The following is a 20,071-nucleotide window of genomic DNA, read 5'->3' as shown; positions in this document are numbered from 1 at the left end:
AGAATCTTGGTAAAAAGTGATGATTTTGTAGATTTCGTGCTCTTCTTTGCGAATTCAACCCAGAAAACAACGAAAATCGGCGAGAAATCGTTGTTTTGCATCGAAATATGCGGTTTTCTGTAAGAATTTTGATAATTTCGTGCAGATTTCTGCGGTTTTCTTGCAATTCAGCCGTTGAATCTTGGTAAAATGTCATGATTTTGTAGATTTCGTGCTCTTCTTTGCGAATTCAAGCCAGAAAACAACGAAAATCGGCGAGAAATCGTCGTTTTGCATCGAAATATGCGGTTTTCTGTAGGAATTTTGATGATTTCGTGCAGAATTCTGCTGTTCTCTTGCAATTCAGCCGTTGAATCTTGGTAAAAGGTCATGATTTTGTAGATTTCGTGCTCTTCTTTGCGAATTCAAGCCAGAAAACAACAAAAATCGGCGAGAAATAATCGTTTTGCATCGAAATATGCGGTTTTCTGTAAGAATTTTGATGATTTCGTGCAGAATTCTGCTGTTTTCTTGCAATTCAGCCGTTGAATCTTGGTAAAATGTCATGATTTTGTAGATTTCGTGCTCTTTTTTGCGAATTCAAGTCAGAAAACCACGAAAATCGGCGAGAAATGGTCGTTTTGCATCGAAATATTCGGTTTTCTCTAAGAATTTTGATGATTTCGTGCAGAATTCTGCTGTTTTCTTGCAATTCAGCAGTTGAATCTTGGTAAAAAGTAATGATTTTGTTGATTTCGTGCTCTTCATTGCGAATTCAAGCCAGAAAACAACGAAAATCGGCGAGAAATCGTCGTTTTGCATCGAAATATGCGGTTTTCTCTAAGAATTTTGACGATTTCGTGCAGTATTCTGCTGTTTTCTTGCAATTCAGCCGTTGAATCTTGGTAAAAAGTCATGATTTTGTAGATTTCGTGCTCTTCTTGGCGAATTCAGGATAGAAAACAACGAAAATCGGCGAGAAATCGTTGTTTCGCATCGAAATATGCAGTTTTCTCCAAGAATTTTGATGATTTCGTGCAGAATTTTGCTGTTTTCTTGCAATTCAGCCGTTGAATCGTGGTAAAAAGTCATGATTTTGTAGATTTCGTGCTCTTCTTTGCGAATTCAAGCCAGAAAACAACGAAAATCGGCGAGAAATCGTCGATTTGCATCGAAAAATGCGGTTTTCTGTAAGAATTTTGATGATTTCGTGCAGAAAGTCATGATTTTGTCGATTTCGTGCTCTTCTTTGCGAATTTAAGCCAGAAAACCACGAAAATCGGCGAGAAATCGTCGTTTTGCATCGAAATATGCGGTTTTCTGTAAGAATTTTAATAATTTCGTGCAGAATTCTGCTGTTTTCTTGCAATTCAGCCGTAGAATCTTGGTAAAAAGTGATGATTTTGTAGATTTCGTGCTCTTCTTTGCGAATTCAAGCCAGAAAACAACGAAAATCGGCGAAAAATCGTTGTTTTGCATCGAAATATGCGGTTTTCTGTAAGAATTTTGATGATTTCGTGCAGAATTCTGCTGTTTTCTTGCAATTCAGCCGTTGAATCTTGGTAAAAAGTCATGATTTTGTAGATTTCGTTCTCTTCTTTGCGAATTCAAGCCAGAAAACAACGAAAATCGGCGAGAAATCGTCGATTTGCATCGAAAAATGCGGTTTTCTGTAAGAATTTTGATGATTTCGTGCAGAAAGTCATGATTTTGTCGATTTCGTGCTCTTCTTTGCGAATTTAAGCCAGAAAACCACGAAAATCGGCGAGAAATCGTCGTTTTGCATCGAAATATGCGGTTTTCTCTAAGAATTTTGACAATTTCGTGCAGAATTCTGCTGTTTTCTTGCAATTCAGCCGTTGAATCTTGGTAAAAAGTCATGATTTTGTAGATTTTGTGCTCTTCTTTGCGAATTCAAGATAGAAAACAACGAAAATCAGCGAGAAATTGTCGTTTTGCATCGAAATATGCGGTTTTCTCTAAGAATATTGATCATTTCGTGCAGAATTCTGCTGTTTTCTTGCAATTCAGCCGTTGAATCTTGGTAAAAAGTCATGATTTTGTAGATTTCGTGCTCTTCTTTGCGAATTCTTGCCAGAAAACAACGAAAATTGGCGAGAAATCGTCGTTTTGCATCGAAATATGCGGTTTTCTGTAAGAATTTTGATGATTTCGTGCAGAATTCTGCTGGTTTCTTGCATTCAGCCTTTGAATCTTGGTAAAAAGTCATGATTTTGTAGATCTCGTGCTCTTCTTTGCGAATTCAAGCCAGAAAACAACGAAAATCGGCGAGAAATCGTCGTTTTGCATCGAAATATGCGGTTTTCTGTAAGAATTTTGATGATTTCGTGCTGAATTCAGCTGTTTTCTTGCAATTCAGCCGTTGAATCTTGGTAAAAAGTCATGATTTTGTAGATTTCGTGCTCTTTTTTGCGAATTCAAGCCAGAAAACAACGAAAATCGGCGAGAAATCGTCGTTTTGCATCGAAATATGCGGTTTTCTCTAAGAATTTTGACGATTTCGTGCAGAATTCTGCTGTTTACTTGCAATTCAGCCGTTGAATCTTGGTAAAAAGTCATGATTTTGTAGATTTCGTGCTCTTCTTTGCGAATTCAAGATAGAAAACAACGAAAATCAGCGAGAAATCGTCGTTTTGCATCGAAATATGCGGTTTTCTCTAAGAATTTTGATGATTTCGTGCAGAATTCTGCTGTTTTCTTGCAATTCAGCCGTTGAATCTTGGTAAAAAGTCATGATTTTGTAGATTTCGTGCTCTTTTTTGCAAATTCATGCCAGAAAACAACGAAAATCGGCGAGAAATCGTCGTTTTGCATCGAAATATGCGGTTTTCTGTAAGAATTTTGATGATTTCGTGCAGAATTCTGCTGTTTTCTTGCAATTCAGCCGTTGAATCTTGGTAAAAAGTCATGATTTTGTAGATTTCGTGCTCTTCTTTGCGAATTCAAGATAGAAAACAACGAAAATCAGCGAGAAATCGTCGTTTTGCATCGAAATATGCGGTTTTCTCTAAGAATTTTGATGATTTCGTGCAGAATTCTGCTGTTTTCTTGCAATTCAGCCGTTGAATCTAGGTAAAAAGTCATGATTTTGTAGATTTCGTGCTCTTCTTGGTGAATTCAAGATAGAAAACAACGAAAATCGGCGAGAAATCGTTGTTTTGCATCGAAATATGCAGTTTTCTCTAAGAATTTTGATGATTTCGTGCAGAATTCTGCTGTTTTCTTGCAATTCAGCCGTAGAATCTTGGTAAAAAGTGATGATTTTGTAGATTTCGTGCTCTTCTTTGCGAATTCAAGCCAGAAAACAACGAACATCGGCGAGAAATCGTTGTTTTGCATCGAAATATGCGGTTTTCTGTAAGAATTTTGATGATTTCGTGCAGAATTCTGCTGTTTTCTTGCAATTCAGCCGTAGAATCTTGGTAAAAAGTGATGATTTTGTAGATTTCGTGCTCTTCTTTGCGAATTCAAGCCAGAAAACAACGAAAATCGGCGAGAAATCGTCGTTTTGCATCGAAATATGCGGTTTTCTCTAAGAATTTTGACAATTTCGTGCAGAATTCTGCTGTTTTCTTGCAATTCAGCCGTTGAATCTTGGTAAAAAGTCATGATTTTGTAGATTTTGTGCTCTTCTTTGCGAATTCAAGATAGAAAACAACGAAAATCAGCGAGAAATCGTCGTTTTGCATCGAAATATGCGGTTTTCTCTAAGAATATTGATCATTTCGTGCAGAATTCTGCTGTTTTCTTGCAATTCAGCCGTTGAATCTTGGTAAAAAGTCATGATTTTGTAGATTTCGTGCTCTTCTTTGCGAATTCTTGCCAGAAAACAACGAAAATTGGCGAGAAATCTTCGTTTTGCATCGAAATATGCGGTTTTCTGTAAGAATTTTGATGATTTCGTGCAGAATTCTGCTGTTTTCTTGCATTCAGCCTTTGAATCTTGGTAAAAAGTCATGATTTTGTAGATCTCGTGCTCTTCTTTGCGAATTCAAGCCAGAAAACAACGAAAATCGGCGAGAAATCGTCGTTTTGCATCGAAATATGCGGTTTTCTGTAAGAATTTTGATGATTTCGTGCTGAATTCAGCTGTTTTCTTGCAATTCAGCCGTTGAATCTTGGTAAAAAGTCATGATTTTGTAGATTTCGTGCTCTTCTTTGCGAATTCAAGCCAGAAAACAACGAAAATCGGCGAGAAATCGTCGTTTTGCATCGAAATATGCGGTTTTCTCTAAGAATTTTGACGATTTCGTGCAGAATTCTGCTGTTTACTTGCAATTCAGCCGTTGAATCTTGGTAAAAAGTCATGATTTTGTAGATTTCGTGCTCTTCTTTGCGAATTCAAGATAGAAAACAACGAAAATCAGCGAGAAATCGTCGTTTTGCATCGAAATATGCGGTTTTCTCTAAGAATTTTGATGATTTCGTGCAGAATTCTGCTGTTTTCTTGCAATTCAGCCGTTGAATCTTGGTAAAAAGTCATGATTTTGTAGATTTCGTGCTCTTTTTTGCAAATTCATGCCAGAAAACAACGAAAATCGGCGAGAAATCGTCGTTTTGCATCGAAATATGCGGTTTTCTGTAAGAATTTTGATGATTTCGTGCAGAATTCTGCTGTTTTCTTGCAATTCAGCCGTTGAATCTTGGTAAAAAGTCATGATTTTGTAGATCTCGTGCTCTTCTTTGCGAATTCAAGCGAGAAAACAACGAAAATCGGCGAGAAATCGTCGTTTTGCATCGAAATATGCGGTTTTCTGTAAGAATTTTGATGATTTCGTGAAGAATTCTGCTGTTTTCTTGCAATTCAGCCGTTGAATCTAGGTAAAAAGTCATGATTTTATAGATTTCGTGCTCTTCTTGGCGAATTCAAGATAGAAAACAACGAAAATCGGCGAGAAATCGTTGTTTTGCATCGAAATATGCGGTTTTCTGTAAGAATTTTGATGGTTTCGTGCAGAATTCTGCTGTTTTCTTGCAATTCAGCCGTTGAATCTAGGTAAAAAGTCATGATTTTGTAGATTTCGTGCTCTTCTTGGCGAATTCAAGATAGAAAACAACGAAAATCGGCGAGAAATCGTTGTTTTGCATCGAAATATGCAGTTTTCTCTGAGAATTTTGATGATTTCGTGCAGAATTCTGCTGTTTTCTTGCAATTCAGCCGTTGAATCTTGGTAAAAAGTCATGATTTTGTAGATTTCGTGCTCTTCTTTGCGAATTCAAGCCAGAAAACAACGAAAATCGGCGAGAAATCGTCGTTTTGCATCGAAATATGCGGTTTTCTGTGAGAATTTTGATGATTTCGTGCAGAATTCTGCTGTTTTCTTGCAATTCAGCCGTTGAATCTTGGTAAAAAGTCATGATTTTGTAGATTTCGTGCTCTTCTTTGCGAATTCAAGCCAGAAAACAACGAAAATCGGCGAGAAATAATCGTTTTGCATCGAAATATGCGGTTTTCTGTAAGAATTTTGATGATTTTGTGCAGAATTCTGCTGTTTTCTTGCAATTCAGCCGTTGAATCTTGGTAAAAAGTCATGATTTTGTAGATTTCGTTCTCTTCTTTGCGAATTCAAGCCAGAAAACAACGAAAATCGGCGAGAAATCGTCGATTTGCATCGAAAAATGCGGTTTTCTGTAAGAATTTTGATGATTTCGTGCAGAAAGTCATGATTTTGTCGATTTCGTGCTCTTCTTTGCGAATTTAAGCCAGAAAACCACGAAAATTGGCGAGAAATCGTCGTTTTGCATCGAAATATGCGGTTTTCTCTAAGAATTTTGATGATTTCGTGCAGAATTCTGCTGTTTTCTTGCAATTCAGCCGTTGAATCTTAGTAAAAAGTCATGATTTTGTAGATTTCGTGCTCTTCTTTGCGAATTCAAGCCAGAAAACAACGAAAATCGGCGAGAAATCGTCGTTTGGCATCGAAATATGCGGTTTTCTGTAAGAATTTTGATGATTTCGTGCAGAATTCTGCTGTTTTCTTGCAATTCAGCCGTAGAATCTTGGTAAAAAGTGATGATTTTGTAGATTTCGTGCTCTTCTTTGCGAATTCAAGCCAGAAAACAACGAAAATCGGCGAGAAATCGTTGTTTTGCATCGAAATATGCGGTTTTCTGTAAGAATTTTGATGATTTCGTGCAGAATTCTGCTGTTTTCTTGCAATTCAGCCGTTGAATCTTGGTAAAAAGTCATGATTTTGTAGATCTCGTGCTCTTCTTTGCGAATTCAAGCGAGAAAACAACGAAAATCGGCGAGAAATCGTCGTTTTGCATCGAAATATGCGGTTTTCTGTAAGAATTTTGATGATTTCGTGCAGAATTCTGCTGTTTTCTTGCAATTCAGCCGTTGAATCTTGGTAAAAAGTCATGATTTTGTAGATTTCGTGCTCTTCTTTGCGAATTCAAGCCAGAAAACAACGAAAATCGGCGAGAAATCGTCGTTTTGCATCGAAAAATGCGGTTTTCTGTAAGAATTTTGATGATTTCGTGCAGAAAGTCATGATTTTGTAGATTTCGTGCTCTTCTTTGCGAATTTAAGCCAGAAAACCACGAAAATCGGCGAGAAATCGTCGTTTTGCATCGAAATATGCGGTTTTCTCTAAGAATTTTGATGATTTCGTGCAGAATTCTGCTGTTTTCTTGCAATTCAGCCGTTGAATCTTGGTAAAAAGTGATGATTTTGTAGATTTCGTGCTCTTCTTTGCGAATTCAAGCCAGAAAACAACGAAAATCGGCGAGAAATCGTCGTTTTGCATCGAAATATGCGGTTTTCTGTAAGAATTTTGATGATTTTGTGCAGAATTCTGCTGTTTTCTTGCAATTCAGCCGTTGAATCTTGGTAAAAAGTCATGATTTTGTAGATCTCGTGCTCTTCTTTGCGAATTCAAGCGAGAATACAACGAAAATCGGCGAGAAATCGTCGTTTTGCATCGAAATATGCGGTTTTCTGTAAGAATTTTGATGATTTCGTGCAGAATTCTGCTGTTTTCTTGCAATTCAGCCGTTGAATCTAGGTAAAAAGTCATGATTTTATAGATTTCGTGCTCTTCTTGGCGAATTCAAGATAGAAAACAACGAAAATCGGCGAGAAATCGTTGTTTTGCATCGAAATATGCGGTTTTCAGTAAGAATTTTGATGGTTTCGTGCAGAATTCTGCTGTTTTCTTGCAATTCAGCCGTTGAATCTAGGTAAAAAGTCATGATTTTGTAGATTTCGTGCTCTTCTTTGCGAATTCAAGCCAGAAAAATACGAAAATCGGCGAGAAATAATCGTTTTGCATCGAAATATGCGGTTTTCTGTAAGAATTTTGATGATTTCGTGCAGAATTCTGCTGTTTTCTTGCAATTCAGCCGTTGAACCTTGGTAAAATGTCATGATTTTGTAGATTTCGTGCTCTTCTTTGCGAATTCAAGCCAGAAAACCACGAAAATCGGCGAGAAATCGTCGTTTTGCATCGAAATATGCGGTTTTCTCTAAGAATTTTGATGATTTCGTGCAGAATTCTGCTGTTTTCTTGCAATTCAGCCGTTGAATCTTGGTAAAAAGTAATGATTTTGTTGATTTCGTGCTCTTCTTTGCGAATTCAAGCCAGAAAACAACGAAAATCGGCGAGAAATCGTTGTTTTACATCGAAATATGCGGTTTTCTGTAAGAATTTTGATGATTTCGTGCAGAATTCTGCTGTTTTCTTGCAATTCAGCCGTTGAATCTTGGTAAAAAGTCATGATTTTGTAGATTTCGTGCTCTTCTTGGCGAATTCAAGATAGAAAACAACGAAAATCGGCGAGAAATCGTTGTTTTGCATCGAAATATGCAGTTTTCTCTAAGAATTTTGATGATTTCGTGCAGAATTTTGCTGTTTTCTTGCAATTCAGCCGTTGAATCTTGGTAAAAAGTCATGATTTTGTAGATTTCGTGCTCTTCTTTGCGAATTCAAGCCAGAAAACAACGAAAATCGGCGAGAAATCGTTGTTTTGCATCGAAATATGCGGTTTTCTGTAAGAATTTTGATGATTTCGTGCAGAATTCTGCTGTTTTCTTGCAATTCAGCCGTTGAATCTTGGTAAAAGTCATGATTTTGTAGATTTCGTGCTCTTCTTTGCGAATTCAAGCCAGAAAACAACGAAAATCGGCGAGAAATCGTCGTTTTGCATCGAAATATGCGGTTTTCTCTAAGAATTTTGACGATTTCGTGCAGAATTCTGCTGTTTACTTGCAATTCAGCCGTTGAATCTTGGTAAAAAGTCATGATTTTGTAGATTTCGTGCTCTTCTTTGCGAATTCAAGATAGAAAACAACGAAAATCAGCGAGAAATCGTTGTTTTGCATCGAAATATGCGGTTTTCTGTAAGAATTTTGATGGTTTCGTGCAGAATTCTGCTGTTTTCTTGCAATTCAGCCGTTGAATCTAGGTAAAAAGTCATGATTTTGTAGATTTCGTGCTCTTCTTTGCGAATTCATGCCAGAAAACAACGAAAATTGGCGAGAAATCGTCGATTTGCATCGAAATATGCGGTTTTCTGTAAGAATTTTGATGATTTCGTGCAGAATTCTGCTGTTTTCTTGCAATTCAGCCGTTGAATCTTGGTAAAAAGTCATGATTTTGTAGATTTCGTGCTCTTCTTTGCGAATTCAAGCCAGAAAACAACGAAAATCGGCGAGAAATCGTCGTTTTGCATCGAAATATGCGGTTTTCTCTAAGAATTTTGACGATTTCGTGCAGAATTCTGCTGTTTACTTGCAATTCAGCCGTTGAATCTTGGTAAAAAGTCATGATTTTGTAGATTTCGTGCTCTTCTTTGCGAATTCAAGATAGAAAACAACGAAAATCAGCGAGAAATCGTCGTTTTGCATCGAAATATGCGGTTTTCTCTAAGAATTTTGATGATTTCGTGCAGAATTCTGCTGTTTTCTTGCAATTCAGCCGTTGAATCTTGGTAAAAAGTCATGATTTTGTAGATTTCGTGCTCTTCTTTGCAAATTCATGCCAGAAAACAACGAAAATCGGCGAGAAATCGTCATTTTGCATCGAAATATGCGGTTTTCTGTAAGAATTTTGATGATTTCGTGCAGAATTCTGCTGATTTCTTGCAATTCAGCCGTTGAATCTTGGTAAAAAGTGATGATTTTGTAGATTTCGTGCTCTTCTTTGCAAATTCAAGCCAGAAAACAACGAAAATCGGCGAGAAATCGTCGTTTTGCATCGAAATATGCGGTTTTCTGTAAGAATTTTGATGATTTCGTGCAGAATTCTGCTGTTTTCTTGCAATTCAGCCGTAGAATCTTGGTAAAAAGTGATGATTTTGTAGATTTCGTGCTCTTCTTTGCAAATTCAAGCCAGAAAACAACGAAAATCGGCGAGAAATCGTCGTTTTGCATCGAAATATGCGGTTTTCTGAAAGAATTTTGATGATTTCGTGCAGAATTCTGCTGTTTTCTTGCAATTCAGCCGTTGAATCTTGGTAAAAAGTAATGATTTTGTTGATTTCGTGCTCTTCTTTGCGAATTCAAGCCAGAAAACAACGAAAATCGGCGAGAAATCGTCGTTTTGCATCGAAATATGCGGTTTTCTCTAAGAATTTTGACGATTTCGTGCAGAATTCTGCTGTTTTCTTGCAATTCAGCCGTTGAATCTTGGTAAAAAGTCATGATTTTGTAGATTTCGTGCTCTTCTTGGCGAATTCAAGATAGAAAACAACGAAAATCGGCGAGAAATCGTTGTTTTGCATCGAAATATGCAGTTTTCTCTAAGAATTTTGATGATTTCGTGCAGAATTTTGCTGTTTTCTTGCAATTCAGCCGTTGAATCTTGGTAAAAAGTCATGATTTTGTAGATTTCGTGCCCTTCTTTGCGAATTCAAGCCAGAAAACAACGAAAATCGGCGAGAAATCGTCGTTTTGCATCGAAATATGCGGTTTTCTGTAAGAATTTTGATGATTTCGTGCAGAATTCTGCTGTTTTCTTGCAATTCAGCCGTAGAATCTTGGTAAAAAGTGATGATTTTGTAGATTTCGTGCTCTTCTTTGCGAATTCAAGCCAGAAAACAACGAAAATCGGCGAGAAATCGTTGTTTTGCATCGAAATATGCGGTTTTCTGTAAGAATTTTGATGATTTCGTGCAGAATTCTGCTGTTTTCTTGCAATTCAGCCGTTGAATCTTGGTAAAAAGTCATGATTTTGTAGATTTCGTGCTCTTCTTTGCGAATTCAAGCCAGAAAACAACGAAAATCGGCGAGAAATCGTCGTTTTGCATCGAAAAATGCAATCTTGAAAATAGCAGAATTCTGCACGAAATCATCAAAATTCTTAGAGAAAACTGCATATTTCGATGCAAAACAACGATTTCTCGCCGATTTTCGTTGTTTCCTGACTTGAATTCGCAAAGAAGAGCACGAAATCTACAAAATCATCACTTTTTACCAAGATTCAACGGCTGAATTGCAAGAAAACAGCAGAATTCTGCACGAAATCATCAAAATTCTTACAGAAAACCGCATATTTCGATGCAAAACAACGATTTCTCGCCGATTTTCGTTGTTTTCTGGCTTGAATTCGCAAAGAAGAGCACGAAATCTACAAAACCATGACTTTATACCAAGATTCAACGGCTGAATTGCAAGAAAACAGCAGAATTCTGCACGAAATCATCAAAATTCTTAGAGAAAACTGCATATTTCGATGCAAAACAACGATTTCTCACCGATTTTCGTTGTTTTCTATCTTGAATTCGCCAAGAAGAGCACGAAATCTACAAAATCATGACTTTTTACCTAGATTCAACAGCTGAATTGCAATAAAACAGCAGAATTCTGCACGAAATCATCAATATTCTTACAGAAAACCGCATATTTCGATGCAAAACGACGATTTCTCGCCGATTTTCGTTGTTTTCTGGCTTGAATTCGCAAAGAAGAGCACGAAATCTACAAAATCATGACTTTTTACCAAGATTCAACGGCTGAATTGCAAGAAAACAGCAGAATTTTGCACGAAATCATCAAAATTCTTACAGAAAACCGCATATTTCGATGCAAAACGACGATTTCTCGCCGATTTTCGTTGTTTTCTATCTTGAATTCGCAAAGAAGAGCACGAAATCTACAAAATCATGACTTTTTACCAAGATTCAACAGCTGAATTGCAAGAAAACAGCAGAATTCTGCACAAAATCGTCAAAATTCTTAGAGAAAACCGCATATTTCGATGCAAAACGATGATTTCTCGCCGATTTTCGTTGTTTTCTGGCTTGAATTCGCAAAGAAGAGCACGAAATCTACAAAATCATCACTTTTTACCAAGATTCAACGGCTGAATTGCAAGAAAACAGCAGAATTCTGCACGAAATTATCAAAATTCTTAGAGAAAACCGCATATTTCGATGCAAAACGACGATTTCTCGCCGATTTTCGTGGTTTTCTGCCTTGAATTCGCAAAGAAGAGCACGAAATCTACAAAATCATGACTTTTTACCAAGATTCAACGGCTGAATTGCAAGAAAACAGCAGAATTCTGCCCGAAATCATCAAAATTCTTACAGAAAACCGCATATTTCGATGCAAAACGATTATTTCTCGCCGATTTTCGTTGTTTTCTGGCTTGAATTCGCAAAGAAGAGCACGAAATCTACAAAATCATGACTTTTTACCAAGATTCAACGGCTGAATTGCAAAAAAACAGCAGAATTCTGCACGAAATCATCAAAATTCTTACAGAAAACCGCATATTTCGATGCAAAACGACGATTTCTCGCCGATTTTCGTTGTTTTCTGGCTTGAATTCGCAAAGAAGAGCACGAAATCTACAAAATCATGACTTTTTACCAAGATTCAACGGCTGAATTGCAAGAAAACAGCAGAATTCTGCACGAAATCATCAAAATTCTTAGAGAAAACTGCATATTTCGATGCAAAACAACGATTTCTCGCCGATTTTCGTTGTTTTCTATCTTGAATTCGCCAAGAAGAGCACGAAATCTACAAAATCATGACTTTTTACCTAGATTCAACGGCTGAATTGCAAGAAAACAGCAGAATTCTGCACGAAATCATCAAAATTCTTACAGAAAACCGCATATTTCGATGCAAAACGACGATTTCTCGCCGATTTTCGTTGTTTTCTGGCTTGAATTCGCAAAGAAGAGCACGAAATCTACAAAATCATGACTTTTTACCAAGATTCAACGGCTGAATTGCAAGAAAACAGCAGAATTTTGCACGAAATCATCAAAATACTTACAGAAAACCGCATATTTCGATGCAAAACGACGATTTCTCGCCGATTTTCGTTGTTTTCTGGCATGAATTCGCAAAAAAGAGCACAAAATCTACAAAATCATGACTTTTTACCAAGATTCAACGGCTGAATTGCAAGAAAACAGCAGAATTCTGCACGAAATCATCAAAATTCTTAGAGAAAACCGCATATTTCGATGCAAAACGACGATTTCTCGCTGATTTTCGTTGTTTTCTATCTTGAATTCGCAAAGAAGAGCACGAAATCTACAAAATCATGACTTTTTACCAAGATTCAACGGCTGAAGTGCAAGAAAACAGCTGAATTCTGCACGAAATCATCAAAATTCTTAAAGAAAACCGCATTTTTCGATGCAAAACGACGATTTCTCGCCGATTTTCGTTGTTTTCTGGCTTGAATTCGCAAAGAACAGCACGAAATCTACAAAATCATGACTTTTTACCAAGATTCAACGGCTGAATTGCAAGAAAACAGCAGAATTCTGCACGAAATCATCAAAATTCCTACAGAAAACCGCATATTTCGATGCAAAACAACGATTTCTCGCCGATTTTCGTTGTTTTCTGGCATGAATTCGCAAAGAAGAGCACGAAATCTACAAAATCATGACTTTTTACCAAGATTCAACGGCTGAATTGCAAGAAAACAGCAGAATTCTGCACGAAATCATCAAAATTCTTAGAGAAAACCGCATATTTCGATGCAAAACGACGATTTCTCGCTGATTTTCGTTGTTTTCTATCTTGAATTCGCAAAGAAGAGCACGAAATCTACAAAATCATGACTTTTTACCAAGATTCAACGGCTGAAGTGCAAGAAAACAGCTAAATTCTGCACGAAATCATCAAAATTCTTACAGAAAACCGCATATTTCGATGCAAAACGACGATTTCTCGCCGATTTTCGTTGTTTTCTGGCTTGAATTCGCAAAGAAGAGCACGAAATCTACAAAATCATGACTTTTTACGAAGATTCAACGGCTGAATTGCAAGAAAACAGCAGAATTCTCCACGAAATCATCAAAATTCTTAGAGAAAACTGCATATTTCGATGCAAAACAACGATTTCTCGCCGATTTTCGTTGTTTTCTATCTTGAATTCGCCAAGAAGAGCACGAAATCTACAAAATCATGACTTTTTACCTAGATTCAACGGCTGAATTGCAAGAAAACAGCAGAATTCTGCACAAAATCATCAAAATCCTCACATAAAACCGCACATTTCGATGCAAAACAACGATTTCTCGCCGATTTTCGTTGTTTTCTATCTTGAATTCGCCAAGAAGAGCACGAAATCTACAAAATCATGACTTTTTACCTAGATTCAACAGCTGAATTGCAAGAAAACAGCAGAATTCTGCACGAAATCATCAAAATTCTTACAGAAAACCGCATATTTCGATGCAAATCGACGATTTCCCGCCGATTTTCGTTGTTTTCTGGCTTGAATTCGCAAAGAAGAGCACGAAATCTACAAAATCATGTCTTTTTACCAAGATTCAACGGCTGAATTGCAAGAAAACAGCAGAATTCTGCACGAAATCATCAAAATTCTTACAGAAAACCGCGTATTTCGATGCAAAACGACGATTTCTCGCCGATTTTCGTTGTTTTCTGGCATGAATTTGCAAAGAAGAGCACGAAATCTACAAAATCATGACTTTTTACCAAGATTCAACGGCTGAATTGCAAGAAAACAGCAGAATTCTGCACGAAATCATCAAAATTCTTAGAGAAAACCGCATATTTCGATGCAAAACGACGATTTCTCGCTGATTTTCGTTGTTTTCTATCTTGAATTCGCAAAGAAGAGCACGGAATCTACAAAATCATGACTTTTTACCAAGATTCAACGGCTGAATTGCAAGAAAACAGCAGAATTCTGCACGAAATCATCAAAATTCTTACAGAAAACCGCATATTTCGATGCAAAACGACGATTTCTCGCCGCTTTTCGTTGTTTTCTGGCTTGAATTCGCAAAGAAGAGCACGAAATCTACAAAATCATGACTTTTTACCAAGATTCAACAGCTGAATTGCAAGAAAACAGCAGAATTCTGCACGAAATCATCAAAATTCTTAGAGAAAACCGCATATTTCGATGCAAAACGACGATTTCTCGCCGATTTTCGTTGTTTTCTGGCTTGAATTCGCAAAGAAGAGCACGAAATCTACAAAATCATGACTTTTTACCTAGATTCAACAGCTGAATTGCAAGAAAACAGCAGAATTCTGCACGAAATCATCAAAATTCTTACAGAAAACCGCATATTTCGATGCAAAACGACGATTTCCCGCCGATTTTCGTTGTTTTCTGGCTTGAATTCGCAAAGAAGAGCACGAAATCTACAAAATCATGTCTTTTTACCAAGATTCAACGGCTGAATTGCAAGAAAACAGCAGAATTCTGCACGAAATCATCAAAATTCTTACAGAAAACCGCATATTTCGATGCAAAACGACGATTTCTCGCCGATTTTCGTTGTTTTCTGGCATGAATTTGCAAAGAAGAGCACGAAATCTACAAAATCATGACTTTTTACCAAGATTCAACGGCTGAATTGCAAGAAAACAGCAGAATTCTGCACGAAATCATCAAAATTCTTAGAGAAAACCGCATATTTCGATGCAAAACGACGATTTCTCGCTGATTTTCGTTGTTTTCTATCTTGAATTCGCAAAGAAGAGCACGGAATCTACAAAATCATGACTTTTTACCAAGATTCAACGGCTGAATTGCAAGAAAACAGCAGAATTCTGCACGAAGTCATCAAAATTCTTAGAGAAAACCGCATATTTCGATGCAAATCGACGATTTCCCGCCGATTTTCGTTGTTTTCTGGCTTGAATTCGCAAAGAAGAGCACGAAATCTACAAAATCATGTCTTTTTACCAAGATTCAACGGCTGAATTGCAAGAAAACAGCAGAATTCTGCACGAAATCATCAAAATTCTTACAGAAAACCGCGTATTTCGATGCAAAACGACGATTTCTCGCCGATTTTCGTTGTTTTCTGGCATGAATTTGCAAAGAAGAGCACGAAATCTACAAAATCATGACTTTTTACCAAGATTCAACGGCTGAATTGCAAGAAAACAGCAGAATTCTGCACGAAATCATCAAAATTCTTAGAGAAAACCGCATATTTCGATGCAAAACGACGATTTCTCGCTGATTTTCGTTGTTTTCTATCTTGAATTCGCAAAGAAGAGCACGGAATCTACAAAATCATGACTTTTTACCAAGATTCAACGGCTGAATTGCAAGAAAACAGCAGAATTCTGCACGAAATCATCAAAATTCTTACAGAAAACCGCATATTTCGATGCAAAACGACGATTTCTCGCCGCTTTTCGTTGTTTTCTGGCTTGAATTCGCAAAGAAGAGCACGAAATCTACAAAATCATGACTTTTTACCAAGATTCAACAGCTGAATTGCAAGAAAACAGCAGAATTCTGCACGAAATCATCAAAATTCTTAGAGAAAACCGCATATTTCGATGCAAAACGACGATTTCTCGCCGATTTTCGTTGTTTTCTGGCTTGAATTCGCAAAGAAGAGCACGAAATCTACAAAATCATGACTTTTTACCTAGATTCAACAGCTGAATTGCAAGAAAACAGCAGAATTCTGCACGAAATCATCAAAATTCTTACAGAAAACCGCATATTTCGATGCAAAACGACGATTTCCCGCCGATTTTCGTTGTTTTCTGGCTTGAATTCGCAAAGAAGAGCACGAAATCTACAAAATCATGTCTTTTTACCAAGATTCAACGGCTGAATTGCAAGAAAACAGCAGAATTCTGCACGAAATCATCAAAATTCTTACAGAAAACCGCATATTTCGATGCAAAACGACGATTTCTCGCCGATTTTCGTTGTTTTCTGGCATGAATTTGCAAAGAAGAGCACGAAATCTACAAAATCATGACTTTTTACCAAGATTCAACGGCTGAATTGCAAGAAAACAGCAGAATTCTGCACGAAATCATCAAAATTCTTAGAGAAAACCGCATATTTCGATGCAAAACGACGATTTCTCGCTGATTTTCGTTGTTTTCTATCTTGAATTCGCAAAGAAGAGCACGGAATCTACAAAATCATGACTTTTTACCAAGATTCAACGGCTGAATTGCAAGAAAACAGCAGAATTCTGCACGAAGTCATCAAAATTCTTAGAGAAAACCGCATATTTCGATGCGAAACGACGATTTCTCGCTGATTTTCGTTGTTTTCTGGCTTGAATTCGCAAAGAAGAGCACGAAATCTACAAAATCATCACTTTTTACCAAGATTCAACGGCTGAATTGCAAGAAAACAGCAGAATTCTGCACGAAGTCATCAAAATTCTTAGAGAAAACCGCATATTTCGATGCAAAACGACGATTTCTCGCTGATTTTCGTTGTTTTCTATCTTGAATTCGCAAAGAAGAGCACGAAATCTACAAAACCATGACTTTTTACCAAGATTCAACGGCTGAATTGCAAGAAAACAGCAGAATTCTGCACGAAATCATCAAAATTCTTACAGAAAACCGCATATTTCGATGCAAAACGACGATTTCTCGCCGATTTTCGTTGTTTTCTGGCTTGAATTCGCAAAGAAGAGCACGAAATCTACAAAATCATGACTTTTTACCAAGATTCAACGGCTGAATTGCAAGAAAACAGCAGAATTCTGCACGAAATCATCAAAATTCTTACAGAAAACCGCATTTTTCGATGCAAAACGACGATTTCTCGCCGATTTTCGTTGTTTTCTGGCTTGAATTCGCAAAGAAGAGCACGAAATGCACAAAATCATGACTTTTTACCAAGATTCAACGGCTGAATTGCAAGAAAACAGCAGAATTCTGCACGAAATCATCAAAATTCTTACAGAAAACCGCATATTTAGATGCAAAACAACGATTTCTCGCCGATTTTCGCTGTTTTCTGGCTTGAATTTGCAAAGAAGAGCACGAATCCTACAAAATCATGACTTTTTACCAAGATTCAACGGCTGAATTGGAAGAAAACAGCAGAATTCTGCACGAAATCATCAAAATTCTTACAGAAAACCGCATATTTTGATGCAAAACGACGATTTCTCGCCGATTCTGGTTGTTTTCTGGCTTGAATTCGCAAAGAAGAGCACGAAATCTACAAAATCATGACTTTTTACCAAGATTCAACGGCTGAATTGCAAGAAAACAGCTGAATTCTGCACGAAATCATCAAAATTCTCACAGAAAACCGCATTTTTCGATGCAAAACGACGATTTCTCGCCGATTTTCGTTGTTTTCTGGCTTGAATTCGCAAAGAAGAGCACGAAATCCACAAAATCATGACTTTTTACCAAGATTCAACGGCTGAATTGCAAGAAAACAGCAGAATTCTGCACGAAATCATCAAAATTCTTACAGAAAACCGCATATTTAGATGCAAAACAACGATTTCTCGCCGATTTTCGCTGTTTTCTGGCTTGAATTTGCAAAGAAGAGCACGAATCCTACAAAATCATGACTTTTTACCAAGATTCAACGGCTGAATTGGAAGAAAACAGCAGAATTCTGCACGAAATCATCAAAATTCTTACAGAAAACCGCATATTTTGATGCAAAACGACGATTTCTCGCCGATTCTGGTTGTTTTCTGGCTTGAATTCGCAAAGAAGAGCACGAAATTTACAAAATCATGACTTTTTACCAAGATTCAACGGCTGAAGTGCAAGAAAACAGCTGAATTCTGCACGAAATCATCAAAATTCTTACAGAAAACCGCATTTTTCGATGCAAAACGACGATTTCTCGCCGATTTTCGTTGTTTTCTGGCTTGAATTCGCAAAGAAGAGCACGAAATCTACAAAATCATGACTTTTTACCAAGATTCAACGGCTGAATTGCAAGAAAACAGCAGAATTCTCCACGAAATCATCAAAATTCTTAGAGAAAACTGCATATTTCGATGCAAAACAACGATTTCTCGCCGATTTTCGTTGTTTTCTATCTTGAATTCGCCAAGAAGAGCACGAAATGTACAAAATCATGACTTTTTACCTAGATTCAACGGCTGAATTGCAAGAAAACAGCAGAATTCTGCACGAAATCATCAAAATCCTCACATAAAACCGCATATTTCGATGCAAAACAACGATTTCTCGCCGATTTTCGTTGTTTTCTATCTTGAATTCGCCAAGAAGAGCACGAAATCTACAAAATCATGACTTTTTACCTAGATTCAACAGCTGAATTGCAAGAAAACAGCAGAATTCTGCACGAAATCATCAAAATTCTTACAGAAAACCGCATATTTCGATGCAAAACGACGATTTCTCGCCGATTTTCGTTGTTTTCTGGCATGAATTTGCAAAGAAGAGCACGAAATCTACAAAATCATGACTTTTTACCAAGATTCAACAGCTGAATTGCAAGAAAACAGCAAAATTCTGCACGAAATCATCAAAATTCTTAGAGAAAACCGCATATTTCGATGCAAAACGACGATTTCTCGCTGATTTTCGTTGTTTTCTATCTTGAATTCGCAAACAAGAGCACGAAATCTACAAAATCATGACTTATTACCAAGATTCAACGGCTGAATTGCAAGAAAACAGCAGAATTCTGCACGAAATCATCAAAATTCTTACAGAAAACCGCATATTTCGATGCAAAACGACGATTTCTCGCCGATTTTCGTTGTTTTCTGGCTTGAATTCGCAAAGAAGAGCACGAAATCTACAAAATCATGAGTTTTTACCAAGATTCAACGGCTGAATTGCAAGAAAACAGCAGAATTCTGCACGAAATCATCAAAATTCTTAGAGAAAACCGCATATTTCGATGCAAAACGACGATTTCTCGCCGATTTTCGTTGTTTTCTGGCTTGAATTCGCAAAGAAGAGCACGAAATCTACAAAATCATGACTTTTTCCTAGATTCAACAGCTGAATTGCAAGAAAACAGCAGAATTCTGCACGAAATCATCAAAATTCTTACAGAAAACCGCATATTTCGATGCAAAACGACGATTTCCCGCCGATTTTCGTTGTTTTCTGGCTTGAATTCGCAAAGAAGAGCACGAAATCTACAAAATTATGTCTTTTTACCAAGATTCAACGGCTGAATTGCAAGAAAACAGCAGAATTCTGCACGAAATCATCAAAATTCTTAGAGAAAACCGCATATTTCGATGCAAAACGACGATTTCTCGCTGATTTTCGTTGTTTTCTATCTTGAATTCGCAAAGAAGAGCACGGAATCTACAAAATCATGACTTTTTACCAAGATTCAACGGCTGAATTGCAAGAAAACAGCAGAATTCTGCACGAAATCATCAAAATTCTTACAGAAAACCGCATATTTCGATGCAAAACGACGATTTCTCGCCGATTTTCGTTGTTTTCTGGCTTGAATTCGCAAAGAAGGGCACGAAATCTACAAAATCATGACTTTTTACCAAGATTCAACGGCTGAATTGCAAGAAAACAGCAGAATTCTGCACGAAATCATCAAAATTCTTAGAGAAAACCGCATATTTCGATGCAAAACGACGATTTCTCGCCGATTTTCGTTGTTTTCTGGCTTGAATTCGCAAAGAAGAGCACGAAATCTACAAAATCATGACTTTTTACCAAAATTCAACGGCTGAATTGCAAGAAAACAGCAGAATTCTGCACGAAATCATCAAAATTCTTACAGAAAACCGCATTTTTCGATGCAAAACGACGATTTCTCGCCGATTTTCGTTGTTTTCTGGCTTGAATTCGCAAAGAAGAGCACGAAATCTACAAAATCATGACTTTTTACCAAGATTCAACGGCTGAATTGCAAGAAAA

The sequence above is a fragment of the Gnatocerus cornutus genome, chromosome 3 (genome assembly GCF_029298725.1).
Source record: "Gnatocerus cornutus isolate USDA-ARS CGAHR chromosome 3, icGnaCorn1.1, whole genome shotgun sequence".
Lineage (NCBI taxonomy): Eukaryota > Metazoa > Arthropoda > Insecta > Coleoptera > Tenebrionidae > Gnatocerus > Gnatocerus cornutus.
This window is presented reverse-complemented; position numbering follows the sequence as displayed.